This window comes from Chiroxiphia lanceolata, chromosome 26 (assembly GCF_009829145.1).
Source record: "Chiroxiphia lanceolata isolate bChiLan1 chromosome 26, bChiLan1.pri, whole genome shotgun sequence".
In the NCBI taxonomy this organism is placed as follows: domain Eukaryota; kingdom Metazoa; phylum Chordata; class Aves; order Passeriformes; family Pipridae; genus Chiroxiphia; species Chiroxiphia lanceolata.
Genome location: NC_045662.1, coordinates 1,349,270 through 1,369,824, shown reverse-complemented (window position 1 = coordinate 1,369,824; position 20,555 = coordinate 1,349,270). Strand labels below are relative to the sequence as shown.

General features: G+C 52.0%; 1 long non-coding RNA gene across 1 annotated transcript; it reads right to left on the bottom strand.

Annotated features, from left to right (window-relative positions):
• Positions 1 to 647: 647 nt before the first annotated feature.
• LOC116798840 lies at positions 648 to 15,809 on the bottom strand. The gene is made up of 3 exons (XR_004360953.1): positions 13,491 to 15,809; positions 8,747 to 8,957; positions 648 to 844 (listed from the first exon to the last, which is right to left on the bottom strand). It is a non-coding gene; the product is annotated as an uncharacterized LOC116798840 (long non-coding RNA).
• Between the last annotated feature and the right edge of the window lie 4,746 nt (positions 15,810 to 20,555).

Sequence of the window (20,555 nt, the reverse complement as noted above, 5' to 3'; positions counted from 1 at the left end):
AAATGGTTCTGATTAAAACTCTTAAAAACACAAAAAGGAAGTTTTTACAGTCTCAAGGCCTTTGACAACACTCACCCAGCTCCAGGGTCACTCCATGATGTCCCCATGGTTCTCCATCCTTCCCCTACACACCATGGGCCTGAGGCAGCTGGAGAGTCAGTGAGGGGAGTGAAACCATCCAAAAATCCCCTCTGGAGGGGGGTCGGGATCAGGGCTGAGGGCAGTGAGGGGCTGCTGGAAACAGCAGTGGAGAAGCAGAGCTGGAGGGGTGATTCCAACACACCCCACACAACTCAAACCCCTCACCATGGATGTTTGTTCCACGGTGTTCCAAATTCCTGGGAAGATCTCACAGACACCTAGGCTCCCAATGCCAAAAGAATGTCACAGGTATTTCCTGTCTCTGAAAATCCCTGAAATCTCTGGATCTCACACAAGTTGGCACCGTGAGCTCAGCTCTGTGGTGTCATCCCATGCAGCTCAAACCCCTCCCATGGGATGTTTGTTTAATCCGTGCTTTTTCCCCTTAAAACTTCCCCCAGGGGAGCCTCAGCACCAGAGAACCTGTCCTGGGCTGGATTTACACCCAGCCAGGCCCCAGTGTCTGGTTAAAGCTCTTACCACAGCTCCCCCTGTGATTCCTCATCCTCTCCAGGCAGGCCCTGAGCAGTTTATTCCCTTCTTTTATTTGTTGAGGAGGGTTATCCCAGCAGGGTAGGATGTGCAGCTGGGAAGGGGAGGCTGGAGATCAGTTCATCCCCAGCTGTCCCAGGCTTGGCTCCTCTGGACCAAACAATTCTTTCACTCCTCCCTCAGAGATCCTGTTTTCTAGATTTCCTCTAATCTAGATTAAAAAAAAAAAAAGAAGGACCATTTTTCAGGAACTGCTGTAGTAAGGAAGGAGCAAGTGCCAAGTGTCCTTGGAGGTGGGATTCCAAGCTCTCCTGTCGTCCTGTGAGCATTGCAGGAGCACAGGATGGGAAGCCAAGACAGCAAAGTACTTCTGAAAGGACCAACCTCTTTTGTCCAGGCTCCAGAAACCAAAAGGATTGTACCAAATAAATATCCAGCTCCATCAGAATCTCTCATCCCTACTGATGTGACCTAAAGGATCCTGAACCTTATCGTTTTCATGAAAATAGGGATTTATTGGCTTTTCTTTATCCATCAGCTCTTTCACTTTCTGTAGATGCCTCAAGCAATAACACAAAGCACCCTCACCCACAGCCACTCACCTGCCCTGCCCTGCCCTGGGCCAAAGGGAGAGGGCATGATGCTGCTTATCCTGACCAGAAAATAACAGCTCCTAATTTACCTAGCAAAAAAAAAAATACTTTGAAGGATAGTTACAGTCTCCCTAAATTGTTTTTTTTTTCCCTTGGAATTCTATTCTATTCATTCTATTCTATTCTATTCTATTCTATTCTATTCTATTCTATTCATCTATTCTATTCCATTCCATTCCATTGCATTCCATTGCATTCCATTGCATTCTTTTTATCTTCTCTTCTCTTCTCTTCTCTTCTCTTCTCTCTCTTCTCTTCTCTTTCTTTCTCTTCTCTTCTCTCTTTCTCTCTTCTCTCTCTCTTCTCTTCTTCTCTCTTCTCCTTCTCTCTCTTCTCTTCCTCTTCCCTTCCTTCTCTTCTCTTTTCTCCCTCCCCCTTCCCTTCCTTCCCTTCCCTTCCTTCCTTCCCCTTCCCTTCCCTTCCTAAATTAACCCAGCTGCAATGGAACACCATTCCAAGTGGGAATTCTAATCTCAGGGGCAGGTTTTCAGCTGCCAAAGGTGCAGTGAAATGCCTGGGAAGATCCCTCACAGACACCTGGGTTCCCAATGCCAAAAGAATGTCACAGGTATTTCCTTCATCTCAGAATCTTTCAGATCCCTGGATCTCACACAGGTTGGCACCTGAGCTCAGCTCTGTGATATCAGCACAGCTCAGCAGACAACCATCCATCCATTCATCATCCCACATCTGCCATCCCAGCAGAAGGAGCTCCTGAGGGCATGAACTTCCCCAATCAGTCATTGAAAGGTGTTGCAACTGTGAAGAGGTTTCTTCCCAAGCACTCCAGCACAGCAGCAGGGCCTGGGGCTCTCCTGGCCCTGGGAGAGCAGTCCCAGGTGGAGTCAGACAGGGCCAAGGACAGCAGAGCTGCGAGCCATGACCTTCAGTTCCTCTGTGCTCCACTTCCTGGGGAAGCTGGGAATGGCTCTGTGGAAGAGCCAAAAAACCCCCAAAATCAAGAATGGGGAGACCCTGGCACAGGGTGCCCAGAGAAGCTGTGGCTGCCCCAGCCCTGGAAGTGTCCAAGGCCAGGTTGGACAGGACTTGGAGCAACCTGGGCTGGTGGAAGGTGTCTCTCCTCTCCTACTAGAACGAGATATCTTTAAGGTCCCTTCCAACCCCAACCATTCCATGATTCTGTGGGTGTAGCTTAGCTTTCAAAAGAAATACAACAGCCAAGGAGAGGTCCTGGATGTCCACCTCAGTGGTTTCCAACCAGCTGGGCATGAAAAAGTTTTCCCTGGACCCTGGAGCCCAGGACTTCTCTGGCTGCCAGAATTCATGACCAGCAGAACTCAGCCAGAGGAGAGTTCTGTGGATTTAAAATGAAGCGATGGAGGGCACGTTGTTCACCCAGGGAAAGGAGGACACAGAGTGTGGCACAGAAAGGCACAAGGACGGGGAGTTTGACCCAGAAGAAGTCAAGGGCCGGAGGGAAATAAGTGAAAAGAGACGTGGAACCGCACGAAGCTCCAGCCCGCTCGTTCCCCCGGGTCCCTCTGGATGGCAGCACAACCCTCTGCTCCAGCAGCCGCTCGCTGGGTTCGTGTCGGTGGCAAACGCCGTGTCCCGTCATCCAGGTCAGTAATGGAGATGCATTCCCAGCAGGAAGCTCTAGGGAAGAGCAGGAGGAAATGTTTAAGGTTGAAGGAATCAAAGAAGCAGGGACAGGGTTGTTGTGCTCCAAACAAAGCCAGGACCATCCCAACGTTGGGTGGGCGAGCCCTGCCATGGCTCGGCCAGCGGCTCCTGCAGCCTCCCCAGCTCCCAGGGCTGTTCGGGGTTCCAGGGCTGCAGCTGCCCCTGCACTGCCCTGCCGCCAGGGTCTGCCTGCCGGGTCCCCATCCCTGTCCCACGGGCATGCAAGGCCACCCAGAGTGCTCAGGGACTCACTGGCCACCGATACAAACACACAGGAAATCTCTCCCCAGCTTCTTTCCTCCTCCTGTCCCCTCTCTCCTGGTACCACCACAAAAGGCTCAGCCCCTCCCACTGCTCCCCAGCTTGGTTCTCCTGCTCTACTCTTCCAGCCTGTCCCAGCTGGGTTCTCCTCTCTGCAAACATTCCAGGACCTTCACATCCTGCTCAAATGGTGGGGCCCAGAACTGCACACAGTTCCTATGTATAGGATTGGGGTTACTGGGATTTAGGATGGGGAAATTGGGCTCTAGAAGGTGGGATGAGGGACCACAGGCAGACTGGGAGCTTACATCAGCAGCCTGGAAAATCTGGAGTGGGATTGGGATCCCACAGCCCTGGTGCCACTGATGGCTCAGGAAAGCCTGCATCCCTGGCAGTTCCCATGGGGGAGCAGAACTCTGACACTGGAGGGTTCTCCTGCCTGGCAGGGAAAAGGAGAAGGCACGCCAGGACTGCTGGCCAAGAGAGCCGTGTGGAGCTGGGAAACACGGCTCATTCCTACCAGGGGAGGGAATTAATTGTTGGAGCAGCTCGTTAAGGCACTGGCAGGCTCAACACTGACAGAGGAACTGACAGCAGACTTTTGCTAGAAGATGTTTTGCATCAAACAAGAGTTAATTTGGGGCTGTCCTGCATCACCCACACGTTTTCTCCAGAAGCAGCCCTGGGTTGGAACGGGGGGTCACAGTGTGGCCTTTGGAGCTGGGGAGCAGGAGCTGACCCTGCTGGTCCTGCAGGCTGTGGGCAAACACCTTGCACAGGTCTTTAGTCCATCCCTAAGTGAGGGAATCCTCTGGAGCTCTCGCTCAGTCCCCATGCGGCTGCAACCAAATCCTGATCAAGTAACAGGCTGGGAGAGCTGGGGGGGTTCACCTGGAGAGGAGAAGGCTCCAGAGAGACCTGAGAGCCCCTTCCAGGGCCTAAAGGGGCTCCCAGAGAGCTGGAGAGGGACTTGGGACAAGGGATGGAGGGACAGGACACAGGGAATGGCTTCCCACTGCCAGAGGGCAGGGATAGATGGGATACTGGGAATTGCCCAGAGAAGCTGTGGCTGCCCCTGGATCCCTGGAAGTGTCCAAGGCCAGGTTGGACGGAGCTTGGAGCAACCTGGGCTGTGGAAGGTGTCCCTGCCCGTGGCAGGGAGTGGCACTGGATGGGCTCTAAGATCCAGGCTGTTCTGAGATTCCATGACAGCAGAGGCACCCGTCAGGTCTTCTCTCCTGTCACTCTCCTGATGCCATGGAGTGTGAGCAGTTCCCAGTGCCACTGCAGTAACTCTTGGCTGCTCAGGCCCGGAATAGACCCTTGATCAGACACCAGTTTCCATCGTGGCCGTTTCTTGTTTCTGACACCTGGCACCAGCAGATGTTGTCCTTACACCAACCAGTGTGTGGGATTTTCCAGGTCTGGGAACAGCACCTCTGCTCCCAGCAGATGGGCAATTAACCCCTTTACCCCTCTTTGGTAGGAAAGGTGGGAAAACCAAAATATGGCTGGTACTTCAGGGATGCTGAGTTAGCCCTGCCTGGGGTGTTTGCAGTTAACAGCCTCTTTGGGAGTGTGAACATCAACTGCCACTCCTGGAGGTGACCTGTGCTCCCCCTCCTGCGCCCAGTGCGGTGCCAAGAGGCTGCACCTTGCCAAGTGTTTACAGTAACCCTTGGCAGGGACCCAGGGCTGCAACAAAGACATCTGCTAATCCTCAGAAATGAGCTTTCAGGAAAGAGAAGCTCGAGGGTTTCAGGGAAGCTCTGCTCCCAGCCGGGCTCTGCGAGGGGCAAACCCGCCCGTCCCGGCGGGGACAGCACACCTGAGCCTCCCGAGACTGGGATTTGTCTCAGGCAGCAGCTCCCAGCAGGTTCCCTCTCTTGGATTAGTTATTCTGCAGCTCTCATGGCCTCTGTCCTCGTTCCTGCAGCCTCCTTGCTGTGCCAGGATCAAAGGGGATCCTTGTGAGGCGTCCACGTGGGACCTGAGCTGAGCCAGGCACTCAACGCCTGAGCAGAGCTGCTCCCTCACCCCTGCCCTTCCCTCTCCTGGATCACGAGGCTGCAGGAAAATGGGACAAGGAACGAGGTGCTGGCAGCAGAAGAAAGCCTGATCCTGCTGCCATGGGATGCAGCAGCACTGTTTGTCCCCATTGGAGCCAGGTGCTGTGTGGAGTGTGGGGCTCACCAAGGTGGGATGTCCTCACACCCCCTCAACACACAAAACCAGGCAGGTGCAGCCCCTCTGCCAGGATTCAAATTCCCTCTTTGGAAACATCCATCCTTACTTTTATGGCTCTGAGAGAAACAAGCCAATTTCCCAGGAAACATGCTCAAAACCCAGACAGCTCTGAAGTTTTAAGGGTTTTCCTTCTCCCAAGGCTGCAGCTGCTTCCTGTGTGGTGCCTTGGCAGTCCCAGCTCCTGGGTCGGGTCCTGCTCGAGCACCACCTCCTTTGGAGAGCGTATAAAACCTTTCCTGCTGAATCCCAGCTGGCTCCTGCACAGCTCCTCTCCCTCTCCTGGAGAGAGGCTCTCAGTGCCTCCCCGGGCTGGGAAATCACATGCTTGATGGCTTCAACATGATGTAATTGTTTTTGGAAGAGACCTGGGTTTGCTGGGGCTGGCTTTGCTGGTTTGTCAGGCACACACGGGCACAGGGCAGGGGCCTCCTCCTGGTGCAAATATCCAGGTGCTCACTTCCAGCATTAAAAATTCCTGCAGAAATGGTTGAGAGGGGCTGGTGTGTGCAGGGACACTGGAGGATGCCCTGTGGGGGTCACAGAGACTTTTGAGTCCTCTCCGTGCACTTGTCCCCAAATCCAGGAGTGACCAGAGACAACATCCAGCTCAGGAAGTCCCAAAGCTGCAGATTGCTGGACTCCAGGAGGGTTTCCTGGGAAAGGGCTGTCCTTGGGCTCGTTCCCTGTACCCTGTTGGCTCTTTGGGGTTTCCCCCAGCACAGAAGGACCAGGAGGTGCACAGAGAGCAGCTTCTGCTGGGGAGTCCTTCTCTGATGCCAGTTGGTGACAAGGTGCTTTGCCAGATGATCTGCCTCATTAACACACCTGATTTGATCTGCCTCATTTTTGGAGCACTTTAATGTCAAAGAACGTGACCTGGGGCACAATCCCCCATCCATGTCTGCCTGCAGCTCCCCAAGGGATTGGATGGTTTGTCCTCCCTGCTTGAGACATGAAGTGGCACATGGAAGGATGTCCTGGGCAGCCACCTGCCATCCTCCACCCCTCTGTGGCCCAGCCAGAGTCCAGAGGCTCAAAATCCAGCCACAAAATGAACTTGAAATAGTTGAATTAACCTCCAGCTGACCAGGAGTTGAGAGCTGGAGTGAGCACAGCTCAGGAGCTCAGCTGACTTGCCAGCATCATCCTGCCCAAAGCTTCCTTAAGGATCCCAGAATCAGAGAAACATTTAGGTTGGAAAAGCCCTCTAAGATCGAGTCCAACTGTTCCCCCAGCTCTGCCAAGGCCACCACCGACCCATGTCCCCAAGTGCCACATCAGACTTGTGCTCCAGCCCCTCGCCCAGCTCCGTTGCCCTTCCCTGGAATGCTTTCCCTGGAAGGTGAATCCTCTGCAGTTCTCTGAGGAAAGCTTGAGGCATCCCTGGAACAGGTCCCTGTGCCATGAGCAGGCTGGGGCAGACACAGAGCAGGAGAGTTCAGGGTTGGGTTCCCTGAATTGGACACATCCAGGTGAGTGATGCTGTGGGTGGGGTGGGAGCAGGGTCCACCCCACTGGCTGTGCCTTGTTTGCAGGTACATGGTGGACTCTTCACCCTTAACCAGGCAAATACAGAACATCCCAAAAAGGGGAGATGCTGTTCCCAGTGCCCAGGAGCAGAAGCACCAGTCCTAAAACATGGCATCACTGGGGAAAGTGAACTTTGGATTTTTGAAAACAGCCTGTGCAGCCCTTTGGTGAGACAGGAAAGCTGCTCCCTGCCCAAGGGCCAGGGGACAGCACGTGTGGCTCTGCCTGGGCTCCTCTCTCCAGCAGTCTGGGAATGCCTCTGGCAGTGGGGGACAATGAATGTCCTGTGAGTAAGAGGGGTGCAAGATGCTTTGTATTCTCCTCAGACCTCTTTCTCTTAAGAAAGACACTTCTTTTATTTTCAGAAGTGACTTTTTAAAGTTCTGCATTTACATTCTTTTAATGAAGAACTAATTTAATAAAGAACCTCTTCCTTATCCTCACAGGGTAGGAGCTGCTTCTATCTAATACAAGAGTTGCTGCTCTTATCTGTAATAATTCTTTGATCTGTTAAGACATGTCTGAGCCTGGTATCCAGAGAAGAGAATCAGGCTCCCATCCAAACTTGGCAAAGGAACAGCTTTTCCCCGTGATGTGTGTTGCAAGAGCATCTCGGGATCCTCTCAATGAATGGGCTCTTTTTGCAGCTGGTGTTACATGAGCCAAAAAGGAGAGTTTGTGTCTGAGTCAAAGCCCTGACAGTGTAACACGACACGAGGCAGGGCTGGGACAGAACCATCAGTTTATCTTGGGCTGCAATTCCATGTTGTGGCAGGAGCTGTTTGTTTTAATGCAGGAATTACTGTGGGAGAGGGTCAAGCTGAGACAGACATTTGATTTCGTGTCAGGACTTCACTGATGGAGTCAGTGTGGATTCAATGAGCCTTTCCTGCTCTTTGTGCCAGCCTGGATTTGCCTCTTTCCTCCTCCTGGCTGTTGGCTCTTGTTTTTCTGTCATTTGCTAAAATAAATATCCTCCAACATCAGAATCTTCATTGGAGTCTGTGACAGAGTCACTCCTTTACCTTTTCTTAGCTAAACTCAATATGGAATCATGGAATGGTTTGGGTTGGAAGGGACATTAAAGCCCATCCAGTCCCACCTCTGCCATGGGCAGGGACACCTTCCACCAGCCCAGTTTGCTCCAGGCCCTGTCCAACCTGGCCTTGGACACTTCCAGGGATGGGATCTCACCTGCAGACAGAACCCCATGGCCCCCAGGCTGGTTTAAGGGCTTTGTTGTTTTGAGCAGATTTAGACATAATTCCCTTTAAAGCATCCCATGCATTTTTTCTCTCTGTGGGATTAATACCAAACGTCTGATGGAATTTTTAGCCCATTTCCATTTTTACACATTTTTTACAGTCTGGTTTTGGACACTTTTGATTTATCTTAATAAACTTTCTATGCCAGGGCTGAGCCAGCTGCTATTGCTGGAGCACTGCTGCTTCAGGGTTCTGTGTACAACTGACTTTGTGCCATGTCTCTGCTCCATCCTGGGCTCTGGATAACCAGGATTCTGTGGAATTGTTGCCATCAGGATTTACTGGCAGAGCAGCTGAAGGACCCTACAAACCCTGGGATTCTCAGCCCAGATAATGCTGCCCCTGAGCTCTCAGGTTGTTTTGTTGACATTTTTGGCATTAGGAAAACAAAGATATTCTGGGTGTTGGTTTTTGCCAGATCCTAATTTTAGCTGCAGTTCTCCTGCCTCCAACAGCCCCCGGTGGATCTGCCTGTGGATATTTCCCCAGTCACCCCCCATCTCTCTGTCAAACCTGGGGAAGGAAATAATTCTCCTTTTTAGGTTCCAGGAAGAGGAATAGTTTCTTGCAGGCTCCTGTAGGGGGGAAGACTTTGGACATGCTGCCCTTGGTCCATGCCCAGCTCTGCACCCCTGGATGTATCTCCCTCCATCTCTCTTCACACATGACAGCAGGAACGAGGATCAGGCCAAGCTGGGCTCCCTCCACCGGGATCATCCTTCTCCTGGGAAGTTAAAAATGAATCACAAAGAGGGAGTTAAAGCTCTGAGGTTGGTGAAGGGTTTCTGTCTATGGGCAGAGGGGCACTGGGAAATAAAGGGAGAGAGGGAAGGACAAGTGGAGGGATGGATGGTGGATGGATGGATGGGTGAATGGATGGATGACGGATGGATGGATGGTGGATGGGTGAATGGGTGGGTGGATGGAGGGACAGAGGGATGGAGAGATGGATGGATGGATGGATGGATGGATGGATGGGTGGATGGTGGATGGAGGGACAGAGAGATGAAGGGATGGGTGGATGGATGGGTGGATGGAGGGACAGAAGGATGGAGATGGATAGATGGATGGATGGATGGTGGATGGAGGGATGGATGGAAGTAAGACTTTGACAGTAGGAGATCAGCAGAGTTATGGGGGAGAGTATGGATGCCCAGGGAGGTGTCACTGGACTGAGGAGCTGTGTGGAAGACTGGGGACATCAGGAGAGGGAGGGAGTACCCAGAGTGAACACTGAACAAAGCTCTGGAGCTGGACTGTGGGGGAAGGAAAGGAAAAGCCTTTGCTTTTCTGTTTTTCTGTTTCTTGTTAGCCCTTCCCAGCACTGATGAGAAGCGGGAGAAAATGCGAGACTATTTCCAACATTTTCTCCTACTTCCAATCTGATAAAATTAGTAACTGGCATTAGAACTGCAAACAAAACAAACCAGTTGTTCTGTTAATCCGTGCTGGGGAGGTCCCGGGTGTGGCAGAGGTGTTCGGGCAGGGGGAGGGCCTCGAGTAAGGCAGGAACCTGGCGGGGGGACCGGGATGAAGCGGCCGGTGTGGCAGCTGCCCGTCCCTTCCGCAGCTCCCGGGGAAGCTGGAAGGAGGCGGGGACACGGAACAGCCGGGCAGGACCGCGGGGGAAGCGTCTCCAGCAGAGAGCAGCGGCTGGGCTTTAACTGAGAGCATCAGAAGGGCTGCGAGAGCAGAGAGAGCCGCTGGGATCGCGGAAGGGTCAAGTGGAGGTCGGGGCTGGGCCGAAAGGGGCCATTCCAGAGGGGAGGCCGCACCACAGCTGAGCCTCCGCAGGGCTCCCTGTGCCGGCCCTCCCAGCATTTCCTCTGCTCTTGGACCGCTCCCCGAGTCCTGCTGCCCACCCGAGCGGGTGGCAGGGCTCCGAGCGGCTCGGCCTCGCAGCAAGGTGAGCAGGACTTCCAGGAAGCTGGAGGAGGTTTTCCTGAGGGGCAGGAGCCGAGCGCCTCTCACACGGATGTTTGGTAACCAGCTCGTTGTGGCGCTCAGCAGCCCCTGCAGAGCTGCAGTGCCCGGAGCAGTGTGGGCCCAGGCCCGTGAGTTTGTTGTCCATCCGATGTGTCCCAAGCCCACACGTGCTGTGCCGGGAGCACAGGGCTCCCCAGCCCTTCTGCTCCACGAGCACGAGCTGGGGCCGAGGGCTGACTTTGGAAAGGAACTGCTGTCCCCAGTCCCTCTCCAGCTCTCCGGGAGCCCCTTTAGGCACTGCAAGGGCTCTAAGGTCTCCCTGGAGCCTTCTCCTCTCCAGGCTGAACCCCAGCTCTCTCAGGAGAGGTGCTCCAGCCCTTGGCTTCACTGCCCAGCAGGGATGACAAAGCCTTGTCCAAGATGCAGGATCACAGATGGGATGCTATGCATCTTCCTGCCTCCCTCTGGACTGAGGAAAGAGAAATGGGCATGAAAATGGTCATTTGTTCATATATTGGGTCCTTATTGCTCAAAGTCATGACCACAGATAATATATTTATATAATAGATACAATGTTAATATAAATGGTCATATTTGGTCATATATATGGTCATATTATTCATATAAATGGTCCTTTATTCATATATTATGGTTCCCTGGGAGTGTCCAAGGCCAGGTTGGATGGGGCTTGGAGCTACCTGGGATAGTGGCAGGTTGAGTTCTCAGTCCTTGATCTCTACACAGCAGTGAAGACAAAGCTCCTGGAGATGCTGGTCTGAAAATCCAGCACCCTTTTCCCTCCCAAAAGGACTGATATGTAGATCCAAGTGCTAATGAATACAAGTTGTGGCTGGGATGTATTTTTGACAAATGGCTACAAAGAGCTGAGTTATAACCAGCTCCTTGGCAGGGAGGTGTTGCACATTTTGGGTTAAGGAGTCACCAGTTAAAGCAAAGAGTATTTCATCAAACAGAACTGTCAGCCCCTTAACTTCTTACAATTCACGAGCTTGATCTCTCCAAACTACATATAAAGACGTTCTTTTTAAAAAGTGACACTTCAATTTTTCATTTACTGCTTAATTCTCAGAGCTGGGACTTAAAAATAGCAGATGGATATTGCAATGTTCTGACAAAGATCTGGGGCTTATTTTCTGATATATCCTTAAACATCTGAGGTGTTGTAAGGCTGTGGTGAGTGACATCTGTTTCTGATGACTCCCAGAAAAGTGATTTTTAGGGAGCTGAGTTTGGAAAGCCTTTAACCCTTTGAGGAATCATCACAAGAGAAATTCTGTAATCTCCAAGAACAAGAACGCTCAAATTTCCTCAAACTGAGCAGCCAGGACCCAAAAATCAGGGGCTGCTTTTAATAATCTTGGCTTTATCTTCCCAGTGCTCATTTCCTCTTTGATCTGGTGCCTCTGCAGGACAATCTGATGAAGGCTCAGCTCCACCCAGGTTGGTGAAGCCCTGAAATCCCCAACTGACCCCGCAGCAGGGAGGGAAAATCAATGTTTACTCGATGCTCTGCCCACAGATGAGCACAGGGAGTTGAGCCCTGGCCCAGCTCCCCTCGCTCTGCTCCAGCTCCTCCCGGCAGGACACAGGGCTGGAGAGCAGGGCCATGTGCTTCCTGGTGATAGAACAGAGCCCAGAGCAGAACTTGCTCCGAGACACCAGCGGTTGGATCATATTTTGGCAGAGAGGAGAGGAAGCTGCACAGCAGCGTGTTCCCTGCAGAGCCAAACTCCAGTAATTGGAACTGCTTGGCACTCAAAAGAGCCGATGAAAAACTTTGGGAAGCCACTGAGGTTGTTTCTTATTTTCACAGGGGCAAGCCTGGAATGTGCCATGAAGTTGGGAGGAATTGTAGTGTAACCAAGATTACAATAGAATCAAACCCATTCTGCAAAGGCCTGAATTTGTTTGTTTATTCTCACATCCCCCACCCAGGGAGGTGAATTGAGCCCATTTCCAAAGCCAGGAGTCACTTCTGTCACAGAATCACAGAATATCCTGAGCTGGAAGGAACCCCCAAGGATCATCCAGTCCAACCCCTGGCCCTGCACAGACACCCCAACAATCCCCCCCCTGTCCCTCAGAGTGGTGTCCAAACCCTCCTGGAGCTCTGGCAGCCTTGGGGCTGTGCCCATTCCCTGGGGAGCCTGGTCAGTGCCAACCACCCTCTGGGGGAAGAACCTTTCCCTGAGATCCAACCTGACCCTGCCCTGGCACAGCTCCATGTTGACCTCTTCTGCAAAGGCCCAGACAAACACTCCTGTGCCAATCACTCAGATAAGGGCTTGGAAAACCTTGGGCTCCGTTTCCAGCAGAGGAGTGGCCTCAGTGCTGGGTTGCTCTGCTGACTGTGCTCTAGATCAAGACTTGCCTGATACAGACCTTGCTTGAGGTGATGTTATGCAAGAGGATGAGATAAGATGATCCATTCAGTTTTAAATGTACCTATCTAGGTGTCTTCAGCTCTTTCTCAATAAGAAAGGGATATTACGAACCTGCTCTTATAGAGAGGATGTTTATATATTTATATGTGATGGTTTTTAAACATCAGCACCCGAGCACTTCAGTCAGTGCACTCTACAGAGACCCTACTGGTGGAATTTCTAGTATATATTATCTGTATGACATATATACTCTGTATATCATATATATATATATATATATATATATATATATATATATATGATCTTTAAGATCCCTGCCAACCCAAACCATTCTCTGATTCTATGATTAGGAAGAAATTCCTCCCTGTGAGGGTGGGGAGGCCCTGGCACAGGTTGCCCAGAGAAGCTGTGGCTGCCCCTGGATCCTGGAATTGTCCAAGGCCAGGCTGGACAGAGCTTGGAGCAACCTGGGCTGGTGGAAAGTGTCCCTGCCCATGGCAGGGGATGGGACTGGATGGGCTTCAAGGTGCCTTCCAACCCAAACCATTCCATGCTTCTATGATATCTATACACAACATATAAAGAATGAGAGAAAAGCAGTTACCATCTGTTTTACATGGAACTGAAACAAGGAACTAAGAAATTAGTCAAGGATCATAAATCAGTTACAGAATTGAAAATTAAAGCAAACTCCCTTTAGTACTTCTTTGGTCTGGGCAGGAAAGTGCTCTGAGATCTGTTGATAAGAGTGGAACAAAGCACTGATATTCCTAAGGCAACATGTTCAGCTCCATGAGGTCCAAAGAGCTGGAAGAGGGGAGTTTTTCCACTCTACCTGCAATAATCCTGGTGCAATTCTCCTCCCATTTACTCTTCAGCAACCCACCCCCAGTCTGCAAGCTGAGTCTGCCCCACAGGCTCCTTACCTCGTGTTTACTCAAGGGTTAAGGCCCGGAGTACGCAAGGCACAAAGCACGCCTGCCTCGTGTGTGGGAGTAAATGTCATATCCCACTGCACAGGGTATTTATAGCACGGCACTATTTGGGAAGTGAAACTTTTCGACGGTGAACTGTTTGAGCCGTTGCTTCGGGGTGAAGTTCTGAGGAAGGAAACAGCCCAGAGCCCGCTGGACACCGCGGCTCCAGGTGGCTCCGAGTGTCACAGCCAAAGCAGCGGGGCCTGAGTGAGGCCACCTCGGCTCTGGGGGCTCCAGGATCCACTTGGAGGGAGCGTCTCTGCAGCTGGCACGTCAATCCTGTGTCCCCACCAGAGGACGGAGCGTTGTTACCACAGTTCCTGGTGGAGGAGCTCTTCCCATGGACAAAGTCCCCACAAGACAGGCCTGTGTCTTCTGGAGGCTGCCATCTCCCCAAACCCCCAAGTCACTCCACACAGGTTCTCCAGGGTAGCTGCCCGTGGCCAGACACCAAACTCCAACACAGCCTGAAGGAGGGGAGACCTTTGCCCAAGAACAGTGACTCTGGGAATGCCAGTACTCGGTGGCCCCCACATCTCCTGTGCTCAGGAGGGCTGGACTTCAGCTTCTAGGAGAGGGATTAGGACAAGAGAGCATGGACTGTGGCTGCAGAAAGTCTAGGGTGGCAGGGGGAAAAGTGGTCAGAATTCTGCTTTTAAAATGGTGCCATGCCAGTGGGGCTGGTGGGATGATGCAGATCAGCTGTTCCCATCCCTAGATCCAGACTGAAGCTGTCCAGGGCCCGCCTGGTGCGAGTCCTTGTGTTGTAACACGCAGCTCTTGGCTCACACCTGGAGCACCAAACGTGGAGTAGCACATAGAAAGCTCCAAGCTCCAAGCTGTGTCTGCCCAGTGTCCCAGAGTGGATCCCCGTGCTCCAGCCAGGCAGGAACAAAAGGCCTCTGTGAGGCTGCGTGTGCTCTCTGAGCTGTGACTGCAATCACACAAGCAGGTCTTGACATTACTGGGTCAGCCCGAGGAAGGACTCTGCATATTTTGCAGCAATCATTAATGCAGCTATTGGTGTGTTAACCCTCCAGCCCGAGGGCCGGGCACGCCCTGGGTGATTTACACAAACAGCAGAGCAGCTGTATTTGCATTTGCTCCGTGCGAGCTTGTCTTGAGAGCGACCTGTGGCTTTGATTGCTGCAATAGAAACCGGAGCCGGCCCTACGCGCGGGGACCACGCTGGGGACAGAGCAGAGCCCGGCCCGGCCGGGGGATGGACACGCCGTGCTCCCGCCCTCCTCCGAACGCTCTGCCCGGGCTGCAGAGGTACCTGGAGCTCGGACAGATCCGTGCGTGCTCCTGCTGCTCCCAGCTAAAGGGCTCTTCCCATCTCCGAGCTGGCTGGCTGCAGTGCCATTGTTACACTGTTCACACTCTGCTCCTGCTTTCGGGACGTCCTTTACAGCTCCAAGAGTGACCAGCTGCTCTGCCAGTGAGACTGAGACCGTGCGTTCATTTCACACAACTCACCCACAAAGGAAACACAGAGTGTTCTGGATTTAAGGGTTGAACCTGGGCTTGGAACAAGCTCCACATGTGCTTCTCTCCTCCTCCTGTCCTCCCTCTTCACCAACTCCAGTGGAAAGTGTGGCTTGTTCAAAACCCATAACATGAGTATTAAGGTCCTTTATATTTTGTCAAAAGCTTTGTTTGCTCTTCCTTCCACTTCCTTTATTGTGATAAAAAGATCAAGGCCATAAATACCTTTAAATGCAACATCACAATCACCTCAACTATTCTGGTGAAAACAACCTCAGACTTTTAAAGGCAAATTATGTCAAATGTTGTCAAATTATCTAAACTTCTGAGAAGCACTGCATGTAAAGATGATTCCAGTTGTTCTTTATCTTGTCCAGCAAACATCCCATTTACACTTTAATCAATTCCACAAGTACTGGAGCAACCTGCAGGAAAGCCTGTGGACTACACACCCCACAGTGACCTCCCATGACAGGTTCATTTAACTCGGGGGTTCTACCCAGAGTTAAAAGGGCAACGGGGGATTATTCTTGCAACACAATATTGAACCATACAATGGTTCAGAGTGGAACAGACCCCTAAGATCATTGAGTGCAACCCACACAGCTCTATTCCCTAAGCAAAGAGTTCTTAGGACTGAAAATTTATTTCTGAACTATGTGAAGAGGCTGAGCAAGATGCCCCTGCACCGGGCCAGTGTACACTGAAGGTGAAGGAGTCCAAATCCAGAGGGAATGAGCAATGGAAGATATTCTTAAATGGGGCTTGGAGCAACCTGATTTAGTGAAGGTGGGACTGGATGGGCTGTGAGGTCCCTTCCAACCCAAACCATTCCACGATTCTATAAGTACATCAGAGTCCTTTCCTGAAAGCTCTGAAATGACCTCTGAAATTATTTATTTCCCGTGGCTCCCACCTCCCTGGGGCACGGACCGAGTCACCCACCCCTTCCTTCGGTGTCAAAGCAAAGAATAACGGTACCTGGGCAAACCAGAATGTGAATAACCAGCTGTCACTTACTGGGGAGCATTAGAGGCTACGGGAGGGGGAGGAAGGAATCTATCAAAGTTATCACAAATTTACACAAGTGAAAATAGCGGGACTGACACCTCTGACTCCCCAGAGCCACGGCGGGGGCAACGCCGGCACCGAGGGACACGCTCCCTGCAGCCCTTTCACCGGGAAACGGCCACGCAGTCTTAGAACAGGGAAAAATAATAAAATGAATGGGAAGTCTCAGCTTCTGGAGGCAAACGCGGTGTAAGGGGTGAGGCTCAGGCGGCTGCTGACAGGCAGAACGCGCTACTGCGGTACCGAGGTACCACCAAGGCGGCTTCGAGGTGGTACCGACGTGGCCTCAGGCGCCTCCCACCCCCGTCAGAGAGACTCGAGGGACGCGGCGACGCCCGGCACCGGCCGGAGCCGCCGCCAACATGGCGGACGATCGTGAGGGGGGCCCGCCCCCGCGGCCGAACACGCATGCGCAGCGCGGCGGCTCCCGGAGGGACCGCGGGGGGGCGGGCCCTGCTTGGCAGGAAGCCCCGCCCACTTCTGGGAAACCCGGGCGGCTGGGGGCGTGACCGAGGGCGGGAGACGCGCGGTAATTGGGCTCGACCGACACCGGGGCGGGGTCTGGAGGGGAGACCGGGCGGTGATTGGCTGCGCGGCGGAGGGGGCGTGGTCGGCGCCGGGCACCGCCTGTCAGTGAGCGGGAGCCGCCGAGGAGGCCTGAGGGGCCGCGGGGCCGGGCTGAGCTGAGCCGGGCACCGGGTTGGGCTGTGCCGAACCCAGCCGTGCCGGAGCGGTAGGTGCGGGCCCGGCGCGGGTCCGGGGGGCGGTGTTCGGTGCGAGAGCCGCGGCGGTAGGGCCGTGCGGAGCTTCCGCGGCCGCCGGCGGGAGCAGCGTGTGAGGGGAGCGAGCCCCGGGTGGGCGGCCCCGGGCGGGTCCGAGCGGCTGAGGGGCTCTCTGAGACCCGCCGCAGCGCTCTGTGTCTGTGTGTGTGTGTTCGGAGCCTGGATGTCACTGCCCTGCCCGGCACGTCCTCGGTCCCGGGCTCCTCATGCCTCGAGCTCCCGATTCCCTGGGCTCCCAGTGCCATGGGCTCCCCCATTCCCTGATCTCCCGGTGCCCTGAGCTCCTGATTCCCCGATTCCTGGTGCTCGGATCTCCCTGTGTCCCGGGCCCCCCGATTCTCTGATCTCCCGGCTCCCGGCAGTTTCCGGATCCCTGAGCTCCCGGTGCCCCGAGCTCCCCAATTCCCTGGATTCCCGATTCCCTGGATTCCCGATTCCCTGGATTCCCGATTCCCTGCTCTCCCGCTGCAGAGACTTCGCCGATCCTTGGCTCTGGAGAAGGTAGGACGAGGCAGAGCCAAGCTCAGCTCATCCCAACACAACCGAATCCCCCGCTCCGCTCTCGCTCTGAGCCTCACCCCTCTCTGTGACACAACTCATTTTTTAATTTTTTTTTTTTTTTTTTTTTTTTTTTTTTTTTTTTTTTAGTTTTTGTCTGGCTAAAGGTTAAAATGTTTCTTTGCTGATTAATAAGTTGCTGCTGTGGTCGATCTCAGATGCTTCCTGTCCGCTTTAACGGGTTGCATTAGAAACATGTGTTGGGTGCTGTGCACATGTAGGGCAGAGCAGTGTGAAACCAGCACCCATAAACAAAGTCTGAATTTCTTTTTCGACTGCCTTTCTGAACCCTTTCATGAGTAATAACTCGCACTTGTGTGCTGTGACATTAGTGATAAGAATAGTCGTGTCTGTAGTGAGCTGCTTTATTGCATTTTACCTCAGTTGAAATCTGTTATTGGCACGGCCACTGGATTCCTTGGGAATGAGTCACTTGCTATTAACTATTAAATTTTAACTGTATTAAGAGGCTGAATCTTGAAGCTGTGAAGGAGTATAACAAATAAACATATAACAACCGAAAACCGAAAGAATTTGTGGGACCTGATCCAACATCACTGCAATTAATGAACTTGGAGTTAATGAAGATCTGTCCTGAGCCTTCTTCCCGTGTTGAATGTGGGAGGGCAGAGCTGAGCTGCTGTAACAGTGATGTGGTGCTGAATCGTTACTGTGGCTGCCAAGAGGATGGAGGCAAAGGCACCAGAACCCTTTTGCTTTCCTTCTGGGACTTTTCAAGTTTGCTGGCAAGTGTCAGATGTGTTGGTGGAGACAGAGGGATCCAGGGCTGGAAGACAGAAAGATTCCCATGTTCCAAGAGGAGCAGCTGGCTGGGAGGAAATGAGACCTGAGTTAGGAAAGAGTCTGGAGATGCTGGGAGAGGGAGATGGGGAGGATGCGTGGAGGGACCAGGGGGAGGCCCAGGAGGGCCAGACATGTGGGAATGGAGTCTGTAGGGCACTGGGCTTTGCTGGTCACAGGTTAGTGACATCAGGGCCCTGCAGGGCCTGCAGAGCATGGACCTTGTCTTGCCTAGAGACAGCTCTGTTCCACAATCCATATGGATTTGTCCCACTTTGTCCCACGGGATTCTACTCAGGCTGGACAGTTAGAAGCCATTCCAATCAGCTCACATTTCTGCTTTGCAGTGTAAAATCATCATAACTGAATTTGCAGGACCAGTCATAAATTAAGATCACATAGAACTGCTTCCATCTATACTAAATGTATCTAAACTTTTGGGTTTGCCTGGCATTCCAGCCTTACTGCTTCCCTGGGGATTTACTGATTCCCTGAATTTTATAAATGTGATGTAAATTTTATAAATCTAGATTTTATAAATGAAATGTAAAGTTGCAGAGCAATGTGAAGTAACAACTGATGAGAGTTCAGCCCTGCCTGCTTGGGCAGAATTGATTATCATGTGTGTTTGTGGTGGTTGGTGGAAGTTGTCCCTTTAGGTGCTTTATTGTGTCATTTTGTTATAGTTTAGGAAATAACTTCACAAGTGGGTTGTCAAGGCCAGGATGTCATTAAGCAGTGGCCTGAGAGCAGCTGGGAAGCAAATCCTTGCCAGGCTGAAGTTTGTTCTGATTCTTTCTGTTCTCCTCGTTTACAGAGCAGTTGGGGAAAAATTAGCCACTTCTTTGAATGAATGGGGTTGTGGTGGTGTTTGTAAACCCTGGACAAATGGTGTTATTCATATCTTTGTTCAGCAACATGAAAAGAATTGTTCAGGGCTGAGCTGTAGTCGAGGAAATGAGCAGAGGTGGGTTTGGGTGCTTTGAGAAATTCTGCCCATGGTTCAACCCAGCCCAATATTTCCCCGCAGATTTTGTAACCAAACTATTGCAATATCTTAATGTCTGGCAAGTCAAAAGGCAGTCGAGGCTCATTATCCTGATGTTTACAGTAAGCAACACCAGTGGCTGAAGCGGGATTTGGAAATATTTACTATCAAACCACTTTAAAGAATATGTTTACATACTTCCTATCGTCTGTAGCGTTGACTTACTCACGCTTAAGGCCCAGAGTGAAATGCTTCAGGCAGGCAGTTCTGGGGGGGTTTGGGTAGGAGGTTTAGCTTTCCCTGGAAAATACGAGTGCAGGAGGGCTTGGATACACACGGGAGGGACCCGAGGGGGTGGCACAGGACCCCGGTGGGTCAGTGGTTATCCAAGCAGAGGTGAAGGCTCAGAGCACCCTGGAATAGCAACTGCTGCTCTGACTCACCAGGATTTTAATCAGTCAGGCATTCTATTTATTTTCAGTTTGGAGCTCTTAGATGCACAAGGGAAGTCTCTTTTCTTTTCCCTCTTAAAGCAGCATTAAGTGTGTTTTGAGGTCGGGGGGGTGGTGGTGAGTGCTACAACTTTTTTTATTAAGTCCCTTCTGACACAAAGTGAAACTTCTCCTGCTGACAGCACTGAGCAGTTTAAATCACCAGCCCAGGCCTGGGCACAGGAACAGCCTTAAACTGCCTCTGCTGAAAAAGGAACTGTCTGAATTTCAGTTCCATCTGAAACATGGGCAGGGAAGGGAGCTCCTGGATAACATCCAGGCAGGGAGAGAAGGGTGGGAGGGATGAAGGGAAGCAGTGCCTGGGGTTTGAAGGGGTTCTACACAGAACCATGGGGTGGTTTGGGTTGGAAGGGACCTTAAACTCATCCAGTTCCACCCCCTGCCATGGGCAGGGACACCTTCCACCAGCCCAGGCTGCTCCAAGCCCTGTCCAACCTGCCTTGAGCACTTCCATCTATCTATCTATCTATCTATCTATCTATCTATCTACTATCTATCTATCTATCTATCTATCTATCTACCTATCTAATCTATCTAATCTACTATCTATATCTATATATTCACACATTCTTTGGGCCCCGAACCAGATTTTTAATGCAATCCATCCTATTAACAGGTGCCATCTTATTTTTTTTTTCCTTTGGAAAAACACCTTTCTTTGACAAGGTTTGATTAGCTGACAATTTTGATTATCTGATAATTTTGCAGTCAGTTCTCTGGGTAAGTTTCTGGCTGCAGATTTGGCACTTTCTCCAGTGTTCCCTGACAGCTGTTAGCACTGGAAGGTGCCCAGAAGGTGTGTGTTCTTCTCAGC